The 20,414-nt window shown below is 41.4% G+C and overlaps 1 protein-coding gene and 1 long non-coding RNA gene across 10 annotated transcripts in view; one reads left to right on the forward strand and one right to left on the reverse strand.

The window, feature by feature from the left end:
- mef2d (myocyte enhancer factor 2d) overlaps positions 1-11,283 on the reverse strand; it is a 46,159-nt gene extending 34,876 nt beyond the window's left edge. For 2 of the 8 annotated variants that reach the window (XM_062465467.1, XM_062465462.1), the window contains exon 1: positions 11,092-11,283. The gene's annotated coding sequence lies outside the window, so the exon portion shown is untranslated. Of the gene's footprint in view, positions 1-205; positions 450-11,091 lie in introns of those variants that run through there. The other 6 variants (XM_062465470.1, XM_062465465.1, XM_062465468.1 and 3 more) reach the window with 5 other exon arrangements.
- Positions 11,284-12,154: 871 nt separating this feature from the next.
- LOC134023983 (uncharacterized) lies at positions 12,155-13,791 on the forward strand. Of its 2 annotated transcripts, XR_009930826.1 has the most exons (3): positions 12,155-12,711; positions 13,013-13,173; positions 13,486-13,791. It is a non-coding gene; the product is annotated as an uncharacterized LOC134023983 (long non-coding RNA). The 2 variants fall into 2 exon arrangements; XR_009930825.1 differs by having other exon boundaries at positions 12,155-13,173.
- Positions 13,792-20,414: the final 6,623 nt, after the last annotated feature.

Raw genomic sequence — 20,414 nt, forward strand, 5'->3', positions numbered from 1 at the left:
TGACGTGTTCCTATAGAGGCGCCCGACATGACAGTGGAAGAGTCCCAACTCTCAGGGTGGTCTCGAGGGGCTCTCTGACTCGTCTTCTTAAGGCATTGCTATGCCACACTCCAGTCAATACAAAAGCCCAATCAAAAGGAACTAAGAATGTCCGGAAAGTAACATGAAAGTTGTCAAACTTCAACTACCAATCAGTTTCCCTTACCTTTTGCTAGTCGGCTGACAAAAAAAAACAAAAAAACTTTCAGAAGCGCAACTTCAGAATCAAAAATAAAAATAAAAAAACGTCTGTGAACCATGAACTGATCCCGAATGACTTTCTCTCGCAGAACAGAGTATTCCAGTCAAAGATAAGGCATGTAGTTCCAAAGAGAGTCACAACAGCACTCCGTGTACCGCCTGTTTACCGCCTGGGGAAAATGACGACTGTGGATTGCGCCCCTCATCCCAGACAACCCTTCACTATACAGCACTCCCCCCCCACCCCCCACCCTCCTACCCCTTGTCACCCCACCTTGTCAATCCCTCCCGTTCATACCCCTCCCAGATCACCCTTTGCCCTAATATGCCTTCAGCAACTGGTTCCTATTCATCAGTGTCTGTAGAGGCAACTGAGATGGTTGTTGGTTGTGTAAAGGAGGGGGGGGGGGGGGGGGTGTCAGTTAGGCACTGTCGTGCTGCAAGTCAGATCTTCATCCACCCCAGTGGGCTATCCCCCTGTACACATGTGTCTGTACATTCTCCCTTTGGATTTGCTAGCTATAGCTGTTAAGGAGGTGGCAGCTGCCTACCCACACACAATTTGCACGAATACAGCCCCCTTGCATCCTACTCCCTCTCTCTCTCACCCCCTCTCTACCTCCTCCCCCCACCCCCCTCTCTCTCACACACACACAAACTCAATCAGCTGCTATAGGGTCTGTCCCAACTCAGGTTCTTTATCGTCTTAAACTCCTCCTCTTTTGCTATCAATCTTTCATTTTTTTCCATTCCATCGTAGAACAACACTAAGTATAATGCTGGATGGAGAAGTGTCAAGGTCAAATCTACACAGACTGACGTTCTCATAGCCGGCTTCCAACAAGGCTAAATCTGGAAAACATCAGAAATCCAAACGTGAGAAAATAAAATACAGAGCTCTGGCTGACTGTGTTTGTCATTTAGGTCCCTTTTTCGACAGAAACGCTGCTTCCCAAGAAGGGAACCTCAGGCTGTGCCCTTTCCTGACCTTGGAAATCTCTAAGGGGGTTGGGAGGGTGTGGGAAAGGAGAGGCCAGGAGTCAACCCCACGGTTGTGTCACTGAGTTTTCACAAAATGCATCAAATATCTGTATGGGTGAAAGGCACAGTATTTCCCAGAAAACAAGGGGTTAACACAAGAGCAATCTTGCCTTGGAGCAGTAACTTATAGGGACAAATGTGAAGGGAGCGGTTTGGGGGGGAAAAAAAGAAAAGAAAAGTAATCTTGTATTGGAGGGGATATCTGCCCATGGATGGGAAAAATATTCAAATGCCTCTAAACACAACAAGAACGTTGCCAGGATTTGAAGGACACAATTACTTCCATTATAAACACAACTGATTTGCAATGACCACATCTCACTGACCAACCCACCACCACCTAACTCGTCGACTGTGTGCTAGGCAGCCTGGAGGTCTCCATGTACAACACATTGTGTTGGCTTAATGCCTAATAAGGGGATCTATGTGACTGCCTCCTCTCTTCCTGCGACAAATGTGAGGGCCAAGACCGTGTGGTGCTGGCGACATGTGGTCGAAGCATGGCTATCAAAAAAAAGGAGAAGGGATGTGGGGTGTATGCGGCAGTATTAAGAAAATAGGAGATTGAGGGGGATTATCATCACATTTGTTGTGAGAGAGATTAAAGAAGACCAAAGTACCAATGCCCTTTCTTGGAGGTTTATTTGACTGTAAAAAGGATTTCAAGCAAACAAACATACACGTATACCCAAGTCAGTGGGCACTGGGAGTCCTTGTTTTCCTTTGCCTTTCATCAAAGTATACAAAAGTGCACAAAACTGTGGATGCACTGGAGTAATTGGGAAGTCTACTCTTCGTGTTCCATGGTGGCCAACAGACATAACATCAGAATTCACAGGCTGTTTGTTCAAAAGAACCCCCCCATTAGGTTCACTCCCTGTGGATGTCACTATTAGTGAACAAACATAATATGTTTTCGACTGTTGAATGGCATTTGAATACCCTGTTTATGCTAATCAGCTCCTCTCTCAAGGAGTAAAGAAATACATTTACATTTCTCTTCAGCATACAACCTAGATCATGGACCTATTGTCTGCAGTTGTGTACATGATTAACCAATTTGGAAGAACAATTACTTTAATACCTGACCAATTATAAAGGGTCTACCACTTAATTGTGCTTTGCACTTTGTTTAAGTAGTATTGCTAAAAACAGAGCTGTTCCAAAGAATGCCATCTAATACTAGTCATGGTGGATCAACAGTCAATCTATTCTGTCATCCTAATCAGTCATCTCACACAACCAGTCCTTCCTACATGTCGAGAACCTGAAACTCTAACCTTGGCTCTGACATAAGTCTCAACAGAAGCTCATTCACAGTTTGCCCATTCAGCGAATGTTGAAATCCTTGGTGACAACAGCTGCAAGAAAGATCGTCATGGCTTTTCAAAAGTAAGACACCTCCATGTTCTCCCGCTCTAACCCCTAATGTGACCCACAGGATATTGTGTGCCGTAACCTGAACATACCCACTAAAGTAGAAGCATTCTGAAAAAATACAAACAAAATATCGTAGACATTGAAGTTCAACCATATAATATCATTAGGGAATGATAACCAGCTGAAATGAGATTGAACAGATTCATAGAGAGCATCTCTAGACTGCCAGAGGAAAAAAAAGTCTATGACCCCAATTTCTTTTTTTCCTCCAAAAACACGATCCAAACAGCACGCATCTTTGTCTCTTTGCGTCCCAGCTATCCCCAGTCTTGCTCTTTCTAATCCAGAGAAACGGGGCCTCTCCCGGCTCGAGGGAGCTGTCACTGATAAAGGGCAAGGGTCAAGAGAAGCGAGACGAGTTCTAACAGACGACACAACCTGTTCCCTTCAGCCGCGCCTCGCTCAGCTGCCACCACAAAGGCCGTCATACCCGTCCCACCCCAGCCCCCACCCCATCTTCACACGTGGCTGTTCTACGGCCATGGGGCCTCTGGTGTCGTCACACAAGCAGCAAACCACCCGGGAGGTTGCCAGCGTTTATGTGCATGTAGGAAGGTGACGAGACTGTCAAGCACGTTGTGGCCCATTTCCTATTTGAAATGTAGGTGACGCGACGACGTTTGCGATTTCTCTAGGTGTGTTTCTCTAGGTGCGTTCCTCTAGGTGTGTTTCTCTAGGTGCGTTCCTCTAGGTGCGTTTCTAAGGTATTTGGAGGCGTCAGGCTGGAAGACGTTCCGGAAAAAGGCATGAATCTGTGTTCAATGGAAGAGGACCGTGGTTTATGTGGACTTTGGTATTTAAAATGGAGGCAGCTGACCCTAAGTGGGACGCAAACCTGGGGGGTTTATGAGCTGTTCGGCATGGGAGGTGTGGCGTGCCCAACTGTCATGGCGCACAATGCAGACAGGGCGCTGGGTTGTGCACAAACAAATCCCCACAGGCGACAAGCCGTTTGATGTTCCGTGGGGCGGCAAGGTTCCCACAGTTGCAAACCCAGGCACCCCCTCCAATCCTTACCTCCCCCCCCCCCCTCTCATCCTTCTGACACACACACACTCACTCCTCAGAAACAGCTGACGTTTTAACAGGCTTCCAACAGCTGACAGGCTACAGGTGGGCCAGAGGGGACCCTCCATAACCCCTCCTGCCTCCACATTCGGTCGCCATCTTCCAATTCACCTTGACACATACCCAAGGCCGCACTTGCTGTGACTCGACAGGAATTGTTCTCTTCGTAAAATGCAGCAGTAATTCCACATCCAACACCGGGAGACACCTCCCCTCTTTGCCCAACCTCACCTCATCCTGTCCTTTACACGAAGGGTTTATGACCCAGCAGCTGTGTCTGTAGACCTTGTGGTTCCATAGAGAGCGTGTGTGTATGGTGTAGGACGAGCGACAACAGACGCTACTATAGAGCGGCTATCGTTGCTCTATAACATAATTGCTCCCCTTGCTGGTGTCATCTGCAATATTATCTGATTGAGGGAAAAAAAAGCTAAATGGAAGCATGCGATCGACAACAATCCACCAGCATACCTCGGCATTTTAATGTATTCTCCAGAAATACAGCTGCATAAATAAATATATTTTACTCTCTCAATCATGATGGATCATGGAATGATCCAGAATTGGTATGGAGTTTAAATGAACTGTGTAAGCAAATCTACACAAGGATTAAGAGGCTTCACCCGAGCATCCAAACAACAGCACCAATATCAAAAACTGTCACCAGAAGGAAAAGATTGTTTGAGTCAAATTGTGACGGCGCACTGTCCTAATATTTAGGACGAGTAACTATTTGTAAAGGAGGTGAAGCTCAGAAAGAGAAGGGATTCGAAAACACAGCATTTCTTTGGATCGGTGTGAAAAACCGTAGAGTAAAAATAAGAGACTTGGATTTAAGTATTCTTGCTGTGTGTGCGAAACGGAGCAGAACACTTTTCCTCAATCTTGTCACACATTTTACACTCAAACGTTTCAACCCCTTTCTTTGCCCGGCTCCACGAATACACCGTTCTGTTTTATCCACGTTTTCTCTTTAATCTCTCCCTCTTCTATTCCCAATTGTTTTGGGAGAAGTGCTCACGGAGACTTGTGTTTCGGGCTGTAATGTGATAGCTGTTTCAATAACATAAACAGCAGTTGGAATCCTCTAGAGGAAGGAAGGAGTGGTTGAGATTCACCCAGGCTGCCGAGGCCAAAGCACACATGGAAACTAACTTGTAACACAGGGTGAGTGTAAGTATGTGTAGTGTGTGTGTGTGTGTATACCAGTGGGTGGATGTCTGCACACATTTGTTCTCACATACAGTATGAGTGTGTGGGGGATGAAGAGGATGAGAGGCCGGGGAGAGAGGTGAGGACAAGTCAGTCAGCCTGCTCCATGAAATAAATGTTATCTAATATGGAGAGAATCGGTGGAAAAGTCCTTGTTCAGTTTTTTTTGTTGGTTTCACTTTTTGTACAATACTTTTGAAACACATACAAGCCTCCATGGACCCCCTGTGACGCTGTTGCTTTGAATTCTTGACCACAACAAGGAGAGAAAAGACTGTGTTCAGGTGAATTTATATTGAGGTGACGAAGGTTTAGATGTAGTCACGTAGACTTGTGTTCCTGTGGGATGCATAGTTCAAAAAGCTGCATCAGAACGCGCAAGGGTCTACCATTTCAACACTTGTTCCGTGGTGACATCTGACTGGCCTTCCTAGTTGTTGTCCACGCTACTCACATTCCTCCTGGGGATCAGTACCAGACCTGGGCCGACACGCACACACACACACACAGAAAAACCTGCACACACTCTCCCTCTCTCTTGCTCTGTCTCTCACACACACACACACAAGCGCTCAAGCATAAATGCATGTACACATGCCTGAGGTCACGCACACACACACACACACACACACGTACATGCACTTGCACACGCTCACGTACACACTCGGGGAAGTGTGTCACTTTGGAAGGGTGGAGAGGGGATTTTTCCCTCCCTCCCACCCTCCCTTCCCCCTTCGCTCACTGGAACCATTCCCAGCTCTGGGTAATGGCTGCTTCACAACAGAAGAGGAATAAGCCAGCCATCTTCCCTCTCAACACGAATACACAGCTCAGAGAGCGCGCGCGGATAACTCAATGAGCCCTGTGCAGATGGTCCCATTACTGAACCACAGCTGTACAACCATAAAGCTATACCACGCCCCGGTGACAAGAAGAAAAAAAAGGTTGACGTACGATACATTCAAACGAGGGCCATGCTGTAGCCCACCTGTTGGCCCACGGTACGGTACAGTACGCCGTGCCGCAACACTGCCCGACCTCGGGACCACCAAGGCGCGGGAGTTAGAAGACTGAGGTGGGGTTAGGAGAGGAGGGTTCGATGAGGGGGAGTGAGAAATGGCAGGCTCTTGGATCAAAGGAAGGGGAGAGAGAGAGGGGGGGGGGTAGTGTGAGAGTCCAGGGTGTCATGTTTCAGCTTCTGGCCCTGGCGCTTGCTGTTTCAGCTGTGCTGAACTCATGGCCAGAACCCTGATCTCACGCCATGGTTACCCTGACTACGGTGGCAAAATCTGGGACTAAAAACTCTTTATCTTCTTTCTGAAATTCTCTTCCAGTCTCATAATCCATTTGCCCCATTTCCAGATTTTTTATCCTCCATACTTCTAAACCTCGACTTTTTTAACCTTCGCAACACCAGATTTCTCAATGCTACCAAAGGTACAGTATACAGTTCAATGTCGATCTCACAATTTTCGGAGAACATTACACAAGTTACAGTTTATGTTCCTAAAGGTGTCATTTCCCCACACCTTTTAGGCACACAACATGAAAACAGATCCATTATTAACTGAGTTAGAGTCAAATGTAGAAGTAATAAGACCATCACCAGGGAGGATCATCACTGCTTCCTGGTCCTCATAACAAACATCCCAGCAGTACTTCATTCTGTACTTCTTCAGGGCTTTGAGTCTTTCAAGAAAATATTCGGGCTGGAAAATGTGTAATAGTAGCAAGGGCTTAACTAAATGGATTCAAAGTGAATTTAACAGGATTTTGTCCTGTCAAGCCAACCATAGCTGGTGGTATAATAAAACACGAATGTGTGACTCTCCACCCGGCTCTATCTCCTTTGCATTGGTTAATTAAAATGTGGACAGCTATGGCTAAGTTGCCTTTAATGTAACCAGGTTGCAATGTCTTTGACTACTCCTTAGTCCCATTATGTACCTGCTGAACAGTCATTTTTCTAGGTTTACCACACTATACTTTCTTTCTGTTCGTAAAGGGTGTTCTAAGTCAAATGAAGACAAAACCTAATCTGGATAAAGCACATGGCCAAACAAACGGACTCCGAGAAAATGAGCATAAAAGAGCGTAGGCCACAGACATCGAGCATGAAACGCAATATGAGGGGAGAGTTTTAATATACTCCCACAAATTCTGTAATCCCAGATCAAAATACATGTTACGTGCTTTCACTGTTTTCATTTATCTATCTGTTTCTACCTCCTAGCCAAAATGAGGTCAACACAGCTTTCATTTTCTGCGCCAAAGCTGGGTATTTCAAGCAATTTCTTTGGCGGTGGATTGGATAAATTTAGTGCGCTGAGCAGAATATTTTTAGCGGACTAAAATGACAACAACTTGGTGTAAATGTTTCTCATTCATTTTTCTCTTGTAAATGTATGGATTAAGTTAATGGATCTAGCCAGAAGTACTGCTGTGAACGACATCTAAGAATACAATGGCGTGGAAAACAAACAATGGCCTTTGTTGCTGTGAATTAACCACTCTTAATAGACCTGACAGACAGTCCAGTCCACACATATCTCTGTTGTGACATGCAAGGTCACTGCCTAACTAAGCTGCCTATTTAAGGTTTGAGTAGGACTGTTTAGTCATTCTTTTAGATTATTACATTATTTGTAGGGAAAATAAGTAAAACATTTATTTTAAGAGACAAGCATCTGCAAATTCTGCTAAGATGATACCAGGGGTCACAACCTAAAGTAGTACAAGTCACTTAAAACCATACAATACCATTCTCTTTTGGTTTTTGGTTCACAATTGATAAAGTTGTAGATTTAAACCTAAGCTAGTCCTTCATAACAACCAACCTCGACAAAAACTACACTAACCTCATTATTGATGCTCTACAACTGGCCCCTCCCTCCGGTAGCGTAGCTTACCTCTTGAAGCTCCTATGCCTTCTGAACCAAAGCCTTTCTAGTGACTCTGCTCATTACCTTAATTGATGTTTAACCCCTGGATCAGCTGCTGATGATGGCTCAATTAAAATCTTGCTGGGGGAAGAGATTAGTCCTGAGTGAGTGAGGAGGGTTTGCTGCTCTGTGGCCACGAGCTTCACTTGGACCCTAATCCTCCACTGAGGCTGAGAAAGCCTTGGGACACCATATTGGAGGACGGCAACGAAGGTAAAGACACTGAGCAAAATGGCTTGCCGGATCTACTTTCTACCCCGCAGGATAAATCTCCTTAGTGTTCCCAGGGCAGAGAATCACTCGCTCCAGCATCACGTTGAAGCATATGGACGAAGGAGAGGGGATCAAGAGGCAAAGCTTGCCAATGGTACTTCCCACATTAAGCGTGTGTTGGTCTTTGCCCCTGAGTAAAAGCACCTTTAGCTAGAGGCTCCATTAGACGAGCAGAGAGGGTGACATTTCTTTCCCATACAATGCGCTTGGGCAAAAGTGAGGCACTGTGATGATTGAATCATGGCCATAATAGCAGAAGGCAGGACCCTGCTGTGCAGCTGAGTTCTTCCTGTTCTCCCCTCTCAGCATGGGAAAAGCAGTAGGTAAAATCTGCCCTGGAATAAGCACACAAAAGAAGCCACGAACCAAACCACGACCAGTGCATGGGCTAGACCCTACACCACTTAGACGCATCTTTGGTTTACTTGGAAGCAGTACGAAGCTACACTGATGTTATCCATGTTGACTGACCCCAGTGTTTTGGTACGATCGATTTCAACTTGTCTGCGGTTTAATGCGAGCGAGTTTGTAAAACCCAGTTTTTTTCATTTGGATGGAGTTCAAGATAATACCGTGGGGGCAGTGAGCAAGTGAATAAGCAACTTAGGCATCTAACATCACACAACTTTAAGGTTAGGGAGTGATTACATGTTGGCCAGTCTTGCCCAGGCCAACAAGGTTTCAGTTTGCAATTCACTGTTGTAGATTTAAAGGCTGATGAAAATAAGATTTAAAAAAACTCAAGAGGAAACTAAAGGCCTAGATTTTCCAGTTGAGAGGAGGCAAGGCCTTGATCAGTAGCTGCTGATACATCTCAGAACTTATGCTGCTTCCTCTGGCTCGTTTGTCTAACAAACCCATAGCTCGCTAGGTCTTCTATATTTCTTTTCACCTTTCCCTACCCACACCCACTACAATGTACTATACCCAACACCCATAAGATGGTGATCACATTTTTGGGCCATTTCAAAAGAAAATACATTCCATACAAACTTACACACAATAGGTTGTCTGGGACACAATAGTCAAGGATATGTGTTTGCGATTACAAAGGAAACTGCAGCAAGACAGGATGATTGTTCTTCCTCTGACTAATGTTAACAAGAGGAATCTATGTCTTGTTTTGACTGTAGCAAAGGTGGTGCATTCCAAATCCAGACCTTGTCTTAAGACGGCCGATATAACTGTGCTCTGCACCCTGAGCATAAATGAAATTCTCGTAAATGTAACATAATGTAAAATTACAATAACTCCACACAAAAACTACACTTACAACTGAAATTTTTTTCGGTTACTAACTAGAAGCAAGCTTCTCTATGAAGGAATTGTCTTTGCTTGTAGTCACATCGGGCTAACAAAAGCTATACTTTGAAGTGCCTAAAACTCATCTGGAACTAAAACCTTTTTACTGTACACAAGTTATATTCAATAAGTTAATTTATAGTGCATGTTTGTATGTGAGAAAGAGGGAGAGAGATACAGGGACAGAGATGTGAGAAACATTGTCGTCCAATTCTCCACAGCAATTCTTGAAATTGCACTTTAAACCCAGGAGCCTCCTGTGTTCTCACACCAGTGAAGCTGATGGTGACGATGATGATGTGGGCTCTAATGATGTCAAAATCGAGGCCAGAATCAGAGACTCAGGAGGGCCAGTGTCTCAGAGAGACGAGATTAGATAAGGTGGAAGGAGTTCTGAGGGGGAGGGGTGTAAAGCTCCCATTTGCTTTGACATCTTGACAATGTCAGAGACAGACAGACAGCAGAGAATTCCTTCTCACTGATTGGTCCTGCCTGTTCATTCTTTCGGGAAACAGGTCTCGACCATCTCTTACTGTGACAAACCTGTTTCTAAAAGATCTAATTTATCATCTTTGCTCTAAGATGCAACATTGTATTTTGTAATAGGATAGTTTCAGTTTGACTATGCACTCCTGTCATCACTCTCATAAACATCAATGTATTGTCCTTATGTCCTGTAACCTCCTCTACTGAGGCTTCCCAGGGCTGGTAAGCGCTGTTATCTGGAATGCATCCCCGAAGACCCTGTCTCTGCCATGTGACACGACACCCTGCTGGGAATAAAGACTTGCACTACCTGCGTGCATGGTTGAGTGAGACATCAGTTCATGTCCCGTGTTGACATGGAGAATAGAATACATCTTGAAATTGCCAACATAACATGTAGGTCGGAAAAGTAGTTGCACGCTAGATTTTCACACCAAGTCAGGCAATCTGAAGTAATGTGCATGGGTAATTTAAAAAAGGACTAAATAGCAGTACAAGATGCTCTCTCTGAAATGCTAACTTGATTACCCTGCATGCTGCTTCTTTACCGGTTGGAGAGATGTCACATTTTAAGTCTACTCTAGCTAGTTGCTCGCGTCAAGTTTGCAACAACCCGGTCATTCAATTAATGAATTTGAAAACCATTTAGCTAAATAGAGAGAAATCGCACGAACACCTCAGTAAGACAACATAAATCGTTGTGACAGCTCCTAATGAACTGTCACGACTGTTGCGCACATGAAAGGACGCGGCAGCGCGCAATTCCTGCATCTGGTAACTGTAGTTAAGAAAACTTGGCACAAAATATTATCCTTCCGTTTGTTGTTAAATGTCAAAAAGAATCTGACACTCATTACATTTTGTACACAATACAGACTACAACAACCAAAGAGCTTCGAGCTGCACTTACTGTAGTCTACCACGGCATTATGTCAACTATTTAAAGCAAGTAGATGGCATTTAATAGCAAACGTTTTTAGGGTATTATGTTAGACTGAACTGCAGAACGTTGCCTAATTGATAAAACATGTTCATAACCTATTAGGTAGCTCACTACTGTGAACATCGCAAGCGAGTGAAGTCTTACCTTGTAGTATAGTATCCACATCTGTTTGGTTGAACTGGAGGTTAGAAAAAGATTCGTCTCTGTATATAAAATAAAGATGAGGGAAAATGGTTTAGACTTGTTGTCTACCAACGTTGGTATCAATTGACAAATCTTTCCTCTAGATGTACAAGGTAACTATTTAGTTATGTCTAATGATAAAATGTAAATGGTGCCCAATCTATCTTGATTGGAACTGGGTTATGATTGACAGAAATCAGACCAATAGATAAGAGGTATTACTTTCCGTCAACCAATCATTGGATATATCAGAGGATTTCGTCTCGTCAAAGCGGAGTTGGTAGAACGTGAACGGAGAAATAGGAAGGACTAATCGCGAGATCATGTGTGGTTGTATCCATCCGCCTCGAATGTTTCGAAAGTAATAGTACTTACTGACAACAAAATGTAGTCTTTTCACTTCCTCGATCATTAACTATGTAAATTACGTAAACCCATAGTGTCAAACACTTGAGTGGCAACATATTTTCCCAATGTTGATGAATTTGCTTAGGCTATTAAAGCAAGGATACAGGCTGTAGGCTATGTTGTGTTTGCTGTATGGGCTTACTTATTTGTGATGTAGGCCTGACCCCTGGACATTTCTCAGACATAATGCAATTGTAGCCTCCTCATTCATCTGCTGTCATGTATTAGTCTCAAAAGCAGGGTATACTGCTGTATGTCATTGGATTGTTTTAGCGTTCTTCTTTAGTAGGTTATTTTGGCCCAACAAATACGCATTTTATTCGGATAAATAATACCGTTTGTGAAATCCATTCTATGCATACGGCGTATAGCCTAGATATTAGAGATAATTATAGGTTATTCTGATTTGATACAATACATTAGACGTTGATTTCTTTATTTACGGGACATCTCCATTAGCAAATGGAAGACTAATAATTATTACTTGTGATAATTATTACTTGGGAATCCATCTATAGAAAGATGGCACAATAGTAGGGCTATGCTGAGAGAGCATTCTTGCGATCTACTTTGTCTTGTCCCTGCGGAAGAATATGATGTTTACAGCAAGGAAAGAGGTGATTATAAGAAAAATATAGTTCAGCGTATGACAACGCAAGGTCTATCTATTTGCGTTTTTGTCTAATCGAGAGTTTACCCTTTATACGGGAAAATACACTACATAACCAGCTACAAATTATTCCTGTGTTTTAAAACTATATTCCAAATGTGGCAGTAGCACATACGTCACATGTTGTCATTGCAGAATAAGCCTTGGGAAATTTAAAGTAACAGGAGTAAACGACGTTGTCTGGTAGGCTGGTAGGTGGATTCTATCTAGGGCTTTAATCTACTGAATTCATATCATTTATAGAGGAATTAACGATTGGGTATTATAGACATTACCATCTAAAAACGTCTATAAATCTTAGTATTTACTTATCTTTTTCAACTGCTGTAAACTCATGAAACTAGGTGATAGCTGTTAGTACTTTCAACCCTAAAGTCTACTTGATATTCTCTTGAACTTTCTCTTCATATCCCTCTTTGTCTTATTCTTTCAAACATGCACACACAGATGAACATTCATCCTACTGTGTCACGTTTGATGCAGCACAGCATATGAAAACCAAGGTACAGTGAAGGGAACTTGTCTTAACAATCGTTGTCCCCCTAAATAATTATACACTGGAGTAATTATGATCCTTCAATTAAAAGGACTGATAACGAGTGAGGGAATTGGGGGCAATTAAGTAGCCTAACCACAGTTGTATTGGAGGAGAGCTGAAGAGAGAGGAGAGAGGGATAGCAAGAGAGAGATTGCACAGTGTTTTATTCTTTATGTAAGGAGCTTATGTTGTGGGGTTTTGTGGAGGAGAGTTAATGCAAACAGATGGGCACCCTGTTGCCCTCCCTCACATATTCTTTCTTCTAGAGTTGGACAGCACAGCGGTCAACCTGCTGCCCCAGAGCCAGGGAAACGCCATGGAAAATGATGGAAAACAAACAAAAAAATTGTGTCTGATTTCAAATATGTCCCCTAAGACACATATTCATCAATTTGACTGATAAAGTGTCTTTTTGATCAGCAGTCTGGTAGGTCATATTAACTTTGCATAATTGCAGATTCTGTTTCAAAGACTGGTATGACTTCAGAATCAGAACTTAACTAGAACTGAATAATTCAGTAAATTGTGCGTCTGATGTTTTGTGCGTCTTTTAGCTATAGCTGTTGGTGTCTACACTGTATAGTATGTTTTCACCATAAATATCTGAATGAGATCATCCTTCATATATAAACACATGGATGTTGTCTACAGATCTAGCAATTTGTGGTCTCAGCAGGTTTGGCATTCAAGCTGCCGTAAATCCGGTAACCCTATTGACCTGTCTCTCTTGTCTCGGCAGCCCACAGGCATCAGACCCTCACACTAACAAGTGGTCTCTGAAGAGAATGATGCTGGCTCTTAGTGATGTAACCACAATGCTCTTTGTCAGGGCCATTGTGTGAAGAAGACCACTGTAAAGCTTTGTGTGTATCCACTCATGTCTGTATGTTCATGCACATATGTAAATGTTTGTGTGTTTGTGGACTTCAAAACGCACTCGTCACCAGGCTTCTGCGAACATGTCTGCCTCTGATGAGCACACACTGTTTCATGACTTTTCTGTTGTCATTTTGTCATTTGGTTGATAAAGCTTGTGTGTACATATGCTTGTCGTCTAGTAGTGTTGTGTTTTTAGTGCACAGTGGTTTGAAATGTGTCCCAGGGCTCTTTTAACTGACCACTTTTTCTGCCACCCTTTACCTTCCTTTCATGCCATCTAAACAAACAATGAGATTGTTTTTTTGCATCTATTTATCTCCATGTCATACAGTTTTAGAGAACTGATTAATACTCATTATCGGCCTTTTGCTTTTGTTTGTTCTTCCCTGTAGAATTTCTGGAACTCTGAATGTCTCCATCTTTGTTCCTTTTCCCATTTATCACTTTCTCCTACTCTCAGTCTGTGAATATCTTCACCCTCTTCTATCAGTTTATTCATTTTTTCTGTTCTTCTCTCCCTCACTCTTCATCTCTCTTTCAGCTTGAGAGCGTGTTAGTCCACGTGAAAGGTGTGTGGGTGCAGCTACTCTCTCTGCAATGACCCGCTGTTCCGTCGCACTCAGCTTCCAAAGCATCCTGTCTGCTGCTTAGCAACACTCAGTGTCCATGGCAACCGAGCCAACAAAATGCTTCCACTTCTGTCAGTCCGTACCCCCACAATCAGGGCTTAAGTGTGTGGCAATCAGGAGCACAGGGTATACTGGGGTACTCAGCAGGTGGAGCCCAATATTAAAGTAATCAGCATCAGTCAATGCTGGTGGTCAAGATTAGCGCGCACCCATTTGGAACCAAGAACATTTAATTGCTTACGGTTAAAAAAGTGTTTCATACTGGTTCTTTCTATAGCGAGAAGCATAAAATGTAGGGCACATAGCAAAATAGTTCATAAAAATGATGACTAGACTATATTTGCTCGTATAAACAGTAGCACTTGACAGTAAACGATTCTAAATATTTTTTTCCATCTTTATGATAGAAAATATACAGGTGAGAATAAGGGTGATTATACACTTCTCAGGATTAAATCAAATTGCAGTCTCTGTAAGTTCTAAACCTACAGAGTAACAACGTAAATAAGTTATGGATGGCTGGTCTAGAGAGACATGAGAAAAGCATTGGGTCAGTGAATTCATGATTATGGTGATAGTCAGATGTCTTATTAGAAAGTAAATTGACTGACAGTGTAATGGGATTCAGGTGTATGCAAATGGTCTTTAATCAAGCTTTTTCATGCTGAAGTTAAACACTTGAGATTAGAGATGGTTTTGGGCGCCCTCTAGTGGATATGCAGCATACCTACAGCAAGAAGGGTTAGCCTAGCCTGAAACCGGAAAAATGCTTATGACAATACATGATTTTCCAATCCATTATACTATACATAATCATTATCATGTCTGCATGGTGTACATTGTTGAAGAAAAAAAAAGACAGATAGTCAGACATCGATCTGCAGAATGAAAATGAAGCAAGATAAAGACTTGCCATTCATTAAAGTTTGAATGGAATCATGCCATGGTGACTTCAAAAGTGCTTAAACTTCGACAACAAGCGCAAAAATGTATGAAAAGTATATGTGTTATCAACATATGAGTAAACGTGTCGTAAGCATGAAGTTAGTTTTGAATGTAAACTATGAGATAGTGTTGAGTGCTGAAAAAATATGTCCCATCTAAAAATGTTAAATGTAGAACAAAAAGGTGAGAGTGAAGCACAAATAGTTTTAATCTGAGAATTAGGGGTACACAGGGTTTGTTTTTATGTATTCCTATGTAGCCTATGTTATTTCTAGTCTTTTTTTGTGATGTAATTATTTAAAGCATTTGTCTTGCAGGTTTTATTAGGCATTTAGGCATTGTTTTTCCTATCATTATGCAGGTTGATAGCTTTATTTTCGTATTTTATGGGAAAATATCATGCATAAATACAGTATATATTGACCCTATTCCATCCGGATTAGCCTACAGGACGATGTGGACGATGTGGAGGTAATACCTTATGTGTATTTCGAATTTTTGACACACGATGGCGACATCAACAAAGAAGTGGACAAGACTGCGTCTTTAGAATATCATCAACTGGGGGCACTGTTAAACACTTTTTGATCGTTCGTGGCCTTCAAGCAGTATGCCTATGCTTAATGGTTCATTATTGGTGGCCTGCGTTTACAAAGGTCCTATTGACGACCTACTTCAGACTTAATTATGCCTCAAAATTTACACTAGGCTACTGCATTAACTAATTCAATCAAATTATAGTGTACAAACAATAGGTCAATATTTGTCATTGATACAATTTAGAAGATTAAAAAGCTTGGCTATAGTGTACAAATCCTGTAAATGCAGATATGTGCAAATGAATGGCTGGGACTTGACCAAAAGATGGCAAACAGAAAGTGATTCAAGCCCAACGATTTCTGCATCCCATACCCAAACAATTATGGCGTTCAATAAGCTTGACTTCACATTCAATGCTTAGATATCTAGGTAAAATTTTAGTCGAAAATATTTATCATTTTGGGTGACAGGTATGGTCATATTAATTAATTCTAAAGGGTAAATTGGGGTGTGGGGGTAGTGATAACTCTCTGCAACCCCCTCATTTAGTGTGTGAACAGTCAGCGTGTTTCTCTGCCAACGGAGGCCTTTCTCCTACTCTATGGATGCCCGCTTGTGCTTGGAATTTAAAACCATCACTTTTAATTTATGTGCATATTAATTGCACGCCATTGTAATTTCCACCGTGGGATACAACATGCAAATACACAGTGTGTTTATGTACGATTTTTCCCCTCTTAGGCCTAATCCAGCACAGACGCAAAAAAAATAGAAAATTAAAACCCACATGCTCATTACGATGAAACATATAACCAACCCCACGTTCGCTGTCGATTAACATAAACGGCATTAGTATATCTATGCAAAATTATTTTCAGATCATGACTGTAAAAAATGTAGGTATATAGTTATGTCTTTGAAGACGTGATGTTGGAATGTTCTTCATTGAAATGTAATTTCTTTCTAAGTTTGTTGGTTAGATAAGCCTATATTGACTCTCAGACTCAAAATTAGAAAAGACAAAGATGAATAGCTTATACACATGCCTGGAATGAAACACAAGGCAGGACCCAGAAGTGTGAGTCTACCCATGTATTCTTTAAGCCTTGTTGAAATTTGAACTTTTTATCATCCTTAACGTGGCTTACATTTCTGACATTTCTAATGTTTTATCACAAATGCCCATGGGCTACACCTAAATGAAAATCAAGGATTACATTATTTGTAAAACTGCATAACCCCTAAAGTTCATATAATTAGGCCTGTACCGCTCGGGCTATAATACACTTTCCAGCTGATTTTATTAAAACCTGCGGGTGATATTTCGAAGATACATGTGAAGTTTAATTCCCATAGGAGGGACCAGGTCGAATTGATCAATTCACCTTTGATTAAAGGGGTGGCAGATGATACATGCACATCATATTAATCATATGATCTACACTAAACTGCCCAAATCCAAGCATTCGTGTTTGCCTGATTCATGTGTGTAAACTACTTGAGAACGTTATGTGGAACGTCTTTCACATGAGGATACAATAGCCAATGTTTGCGTGTCTGATTGATGTTTTTTTCTAAAACAATACGGGCATAACAATTTTATCAACTGACCCCTAATTTGCATCTGTCTGGGGTAGAGTGTGGGAAAATAGTGTTTTTAATCGTATTTGTGTTTTTTTTTGTTTTCGTATTTTTTACAATGTATAATAACTTATCGTAACAATGTATAGCAAAAACAGGTTCCCGCAAGCCGTTTTGTAGTTGTAGGAAACTCAATGTAAATTTGCTCTTTTACGTGTTTTTCACTGAAAATTGCCAAGGCCAGTTTGCCAAATCACAACACATTATAATAGGCCTATCATTTGAACTGTTTGTAGTTCAAAACGAATATGTTGATCATCCAACTATTTATCTACATGGTCATAGCATACCCTCAGATATGAAAATAGTCTGTTTTGGAGAACTATCGGCCAACCCAAAATGTAGAGCTGAAGATCGAGATCCCCTTCAGCACCTGTAAGAGTGGACAGCGCCTTCTGGGATAGGCGGCAGATGTATACATGACACAAAGCAAGATATCTAGGCATGACGAATATAAAAACTGTATGGGCTTATTGTAAGTATATGGCCTTTACTTAGGATCGATCCATTTAGTAAAAATGACACATGAGTTGCAAACCTTCAAGGAACAATGTATATGCCTACTCAACATGTAATTTATTTCTGGTTACTGTGTTTGCAACATTATAGCCGGAAGTTCTCATGAGTTAGAGAATTCATTTAGGCCTATATATAGGCTAATTGTGGTTATTAAGAATGTCGACAACGGCTTTCGTAAAGTACTCACATTAAATGAAAATGACACTAGCCTAATCAACAAGCAACCAATAGAAACGGTTACATTCTAAATGTGATGCCAGATATACCATTCATCACATTATTTTAGGAATTAAATAAATAATTTGTGAAAGGTTGGCAGAAACTCTACCCGAAATCCTAGATATAGGGGATGCATAGCCTGAGTTGGACGTTATTTATTCAACAGAGGCTCCCAAGAACTCCGATTTTCGTAACGTAAATCACATCCACCTGAAGGAGCTCACTTTCTTGACACAGTTTTTTTATTTTTTATTAATCACATTGGCCTCCTGCTTTTGGTACCTAATCAATGTGTTTAGTAGACCGGCTGACCATTGTGACACTTCTTACCTCTCCACCCATATTTCGCAGCCTAAATTCATTTTATTGAGTCATATTATTTGAATATCACCAAGAATGTGTTCATATTACTGCACATACACCTGGAGAATTTGGGGCAGGTGAACAATAAGGATTTGAGCTAAAACCATGTATGAGTGATTCAACCTTAGCATCATTGGTAAATAAAAGTATGCCACTCAAGTTACAACCAAAAAAATGGTGAAGCCATTTAATGTGAAAGACGATACACAGGCCATACATCATCAATACAAAAACAATTGTTCATAAATTAATCAAATACTTTCATTTCACAGGCCCACTCATCTTCAGTCTCTTTGATTTAACCATGAATTGAGTCTACGTTGGACATTAACATGTTACTCTAAATGAACAATAGTTTGCTTAGCCTACAGTAAGTCACTTATCCTTTCACCTATGGTGCATGGAGACAGGCTTAATTCTGTACTTGAAACATCTCAAGAACGTGATCTTAGCAATTAACCACAGAACAATCAAAAATAGCATGTATAGTCCTTGTATTTGTATACTATAAATTATTTGACCAAGGAAGGAAAATAATGTGTTTGTCGAGTATAGGTCCATGATTCAAAGATCAAAAGATTTGAAATATGTGAAATCATCACTAGTCTTTCTGCATGCTGAGTTGAATAAAATACATGCATTAACCTATGGCACAATGCATGCTAAAGCTGTTTCTCCGCAAATATTTACATAATATGCCTATATTCAATCGATCCAGAACCAGAAAATCATTTTTAAATGAAAAATTCATTCACAAACAATTCGAACATAATTTTCTACATGACATTTAGCTTACCTTATTGGACAGACAGTCAAGTTACACGATTTGGTTACTTGAAATACTTTTCTTAGACCGTATATAGAAAAGGATTAAGTAATATAAAAAAGATAAAGCTTTAATTGTAGCTTGAACATAAACATTAGGAATCCATTCCTAAAGTATGACCAATGACAAGGGGGGACAATTCTGAAACCTTTTGAACCTTGAACCAGTGTTCCTGAAGCTACAAATGTGTTGATTATTCGTTTCGATGTAATGCAATTCTTTATAATTGACCTATAACTAGAAGAGAAATATGTTATCGAATATTTTAATTTGAAAAGGTCCGTGTTTTCAACAAATTCCATACAGTATGTTGAAGGCTTGATGAAACACTAGGACATGCAGGGTGAGGAACTGTTCTAAAACGAATTACAATTTCATTATGACAATATAGAACGCCAGGCCACTCTCACTCATACTCACACACAGACTCACACACAGACTCACACACAGACTCGCTCTCTCTCTCTCTCTCTCTCTCTCTCTCTCTCTCTCTCTCTCTCTCTCTCTCTCTCTCTCTCTCTCTCTCTCTCTCTCTCTCTCTCTCTCTCTCTCTCTCTCTCTCTCTCTCTCTCTCTCTCTCTCTATCTCTCTCTCTCTCTCTCTCTCTCTCTCTCTCTCTCTCATGCACACACACACGCACACACACACACACACATACACACACACAAACACTCACACTTCCTTCCTCATCCTCAATGTCATCAGCCTTTCATGCAGACGTTTCCAATTCATAACGAAACTTTCTTTACTGTATTGATTGAATGTTACCATTATGGTGCCATGGCAGGCCCTTACATATAAGCCAGTACACACATGTCGCCAATTAGGCCTCTTTGCTTTCACATTTAAGAATGCATTAATTACGCAATTAATTTTGCATTACGCATCACTTCATCATTTCCACTTCTACTTTGATGAGAGAAAACCCAACCCAAGTCCCACATTCCCTGATCTACAGGCTACTGTAGCTTCCACCACCGGTGGCAACAAACGCTGCATGTCATCATCAGTTGACCTACTAACTTTACACCGAATCTTATAGTGAAGTACTGTGTAATACAAAAGTTAGTGTCGGTATATATACCTGACGCACTGGTATAGGCCGAC

Source organism: Osmerus eperlanus, chromosome 7, assembly GCF_963692335.1.
Source record: "Osmerus eperlanus chromosome 7, fOsmEpe2.1, whole genome shotgun sequence".
NCBI classification, from domain to species: domain Eukaryota; kingdom Metazoa; phylum Chordata; class Actinopteri; order Osmeriformes; family Osmeridae; genus Osmerus; species Osmerus eperlanus.